Genomic DNA, 3945 nt, shown 5'->3' on the forward strand with positions numbered 1-3945 from the left:
AAAGGAATTAGGAAATGCACACTTGTCCCTAAGGACAAGTGGGAGACTGAAGGAAATAATGCCCTTGGTCCAAGTATGCATTCTATGATAAGTCTAATAAATGCGGTTCAGTATTAATTAACAAGTTAATAATTCAGTGAGATCAAGTGAGTTGAATGCCTAGCTAGAGGCCGCTTCAGTTCAAGTGGAATTAATGATATTAATCCACAGCTTACTCTTGACTGAACCCGTAGGGTCACACAAATAGTACGTAAATGGATCAAGTATTTAATGGCATTAAATACTCCATCTATGAATATTCGGAATCGACGGATCTTGGTTTCAGTGGGAGCTGAGATCGTCACAAGCAAGAAATGAATACTCCGGAAACGATGATATTGCCGGAAACGGAAATATGGATCGTATCGGAAATATAAATATTATCCAAGTCGTAGATGTTGCCGGAAACGGAAACATGGTACGTATCGGAAAATATTATCGGAAATGGAAATATTGCCAGAATCGGAAATATTGCCGGAAACGGAAATATTGTCAGGATCGGAAATATTATCGGAATCGGAAAATAATTCCGGAAACGGAAATATTAAATATTTGTTCGAAACGGAAATTAATTCCCGAATCGGAAATATTAAATATTGTTCGTATCGGAAATGAATTCCGGAATCGGAAATTTAATCGGAAGCGTATCGTACGAATAAGCATCGGACGAGGCCTGCCGGACGAGGGCCCAGCTCGAAGCCAGGCCATCGCCCAGCAAGCCAAGCGCGCCACACGAACAGCCAAGGCCACGCCAGGCCCAGCGCAAGGCCAGGCCCAGCAGGCCGTTGCAGCGCGCACATCGCGCGCAGCGCGCGCAGGAGCTACGTGGGCTTGTAGCTCGCGTAGGCCTCGCTGCGTGGGCTGCTGCTCGCACGCACGCGCATGGGCGGCCCATCGTGGCTGCCGTGTGTGTGTGCGTAAGTTTTTGTGTTCATGCACGATTCCTAAACCATGCAGAGTTCGGTTAATGATTAAATTCCTAATTCTATTTGATAAATTAATTAATTAGAGTTCTTGTAGGATTCTAGGTTTAATTAATTTGTATCTGAATAGGATTCCAATTCCCTTTCCATACCCCTATAAATATGTGGCCTGGGTTCATAATTTATAACGAGTTTAAAAGTATTCAAAGTGAGTTTTTGAGAGAAAAATTCAATCACACATCTTGCTCAAAAGTGCCGAAAATTCTAGTACCTTAAGGGCGATTCTAGTTGGTCAATCTTAAGGCGGATCCGGACGTGCTGTGGACTATCTACGGAGGGACGACACTTGGAGTCCTAAAGACTTGTTCTTGTTCGGTTCGGGCGCAGCTAGGGAAGGCACGCAACAAAGAGTATGCATCTAAATTATGCTATATGATTATGTGTAAATAATATGTAATCCTGGGTTAATGGTTGTTTCCGCATGATTTATGTAATATCATATGTATCATAACCTAACACTTGATCGATTCAAGGCATTATTATAACAGATATCAATCGTATACCGTAACAAGTTAAGTCTTGCTTTGTTTAAGTTTTAAGTATTTTTTACTTAAATATGTATTAACAGATTATAAAATTAATTAATAATGTGTAATACGTCACTAAATTAATTAATAATGATTAATTATGTCACTAGCTAATAATTTGACTATATACCTATCACAATGTTATGAGAAATAAATATAGGTGGATATGGGTGATGTAGGAGAGAGTTGGTGTTTTTGGTGTTTGATAAATGTTGTTAAATATTGTTGGTGTTGGGTTGAGCTCGGCGAGGCGGCTATCTCAACAAAATGACAAAATAGGGAAAAAGTGAAGTACCATTCCTGTAAAAACAAGTACCATTCCTGTTAAAAAAAATTACCATTTCTGTAAAAAAAACTATCATTTCTTTTAAAAAAGTAGCATTCGGTTTTTCTTTGTCTTTTCCCTATTTTGTCATTTGTTGTGATATGCATTTACAAGCACATGTCAGATAAGCAAAGATACTGAAGGAAATATGTCCTTCACCCAAGGTGCATTAATTCTAATACCAAGGTTCAGATTAATTGCGAACAATTAATTCAGTGAGATCAAGTGATCGGAATAGCTAGCTGGAGCAATGCTTCCGATCAGTGACTTCTAATGGATATTGAACTCACAACTTACTCTTGACTGAACCTACAAGGTCACACCAATGACACGTAACAGGTCACCGGATTAAATGAATCGAAAATTAATTTAATAGCTTTTCGGGAATTAGTTGGAAACGTATTATACGATACGACCTTTGTCGAAATCGTATATCTTATCGCGAATATTCGTAAGCTGGGCGACACGAATAAATCGTATCGTACGACGGTGATTCGTCGTATACGAAACGATAAATAATATATCGGAAATATATTAAATCGCGAATACGAAGGGCATCGGAGTTGCCGGCCCGCCCAGCCAAGCACGTAAGCGTACAAGGCCCAACGAGGCAGCAAGCTCGCGAGCAAAGGCGAGCAAGGCCAGCCCACTGGGCGCGAGCACGCAACAGCGCATCGCAGCAACGAGCAAGCAGGCCCACGGCCCAGCTGCTCGGCGCGCGCGTTGTGGGCTTCGGCTTGCAGTGTGTCGCTGGGCGTGGGCGTGCGGTCCGTGTGTGCTTGCGTGATGTGGCCGGTCAAGGCCTTTGGTTCTTGGCCGGTTACATCATTAATACAATAGGTCAATTGTATTATTCCAACAACACACAATTCATATTACTCAAACCCTAGAGACACAGAGAACCCTAATTCTCTCTGTGCCTCCAAAGTGAGTTCTTCCCAAAAGCAAAGTATCTTGATCAATTGTCTAAGCTACGATAATCAAGACGGATCTGATCGTGTCGGTGAACCAAGTAGAGGAACGACAAGTGGAGTTCTTTGTTCGTGTTCGTTGACAGATTATTGTGGAAAACACGCTTCGAATGTAAGTTTGCTTAATCTGTGCTTTATACATGTTTCCTGGCTTTGGGGATTATTCCGCACATGTTATTATGTTTAACTGTATTCCCCTATAGTGGTATCAGAGCCTTATGTATTCAAAGCATGAATTAGCATGATTATTATTGTTTTTGCATCTGTCGAAATATTTGGAATTTTTGTTGATTTTTCGGAATTTTTACGAATTATTGGATGAATTGCGTAATTATCAGGTCCGAAATAAAAAAATCTTCGCTTTTTCGATTTTTAAAACCCTAATCTATTGGAAAATGATTTTCTAAGATCAACTCATGAGAATATAATTGCGAAAACAGGCCTCGAAGTATCATTTTTTGGGCGTTTTTGTTAATTTTTCATTAAAAATTAAAAGTGTCGGACAGTAATTCAATTAAAAGGTCGACCTAAACTACTCGGAATTGCTTGAAATTTTGCACAATATTTCTGGGTACATGCTTGATCTATGGTAAAAATTTCAGATTTTTCCGATAAGTATAAACCCTAATTTTGCCTTTCCCCAATTCGTAAAATTTGAAACCCTAATTGAATTTTAATTAATTTTGGTTTAATAATTCGGTTAATTGGGAAAGGGGATATAATTTAATGGGTCAATGGCTAATTTTAAAAAATTATTGGATTTAAATTTTGAATGGTTTCGTTAATTTTAATCGCACTTAAACCAAATTATTAAAAATCTAAAATTTAATTGTTTATGAACGATTTAAAGCTTCGGATTTTATTAATTAAAAGTTCAAACTTTAATGTTGATTCGATCGTTCTTAAAAGTTTGAATATTGTTAGCCCTTGATTTATTAATTTTACGAAATTGGATTGTCGTTAAAGTTTATTAAATCGTTAAAAATCGTTGTTTTTCGAAAATAAAAATCGTAACTTTTTTGAAAAATAAAATTAATGCAAGTTCGTGAATTAAATTTAATTTTAATTAAGTTGGTCCGTATTACGAACCAAAGGCACGA

Source organism: Spinacia oleracea, chromosome 4 (genome assembly GCF_020520425.1).
Source record: "Spinacia oleracea cultivar Varoflay chromosome 4, BTI_SOV_V1, whole genome shotgun sequence".
NCBI classification, from domain to species: domain Eukaryota; kingdom Viridiplantae; phylum Streptophyta; class Magnoliopsida; order Caryophyllales; family Amaranthaceae; genus Spinacia; species Spinacia oleracea.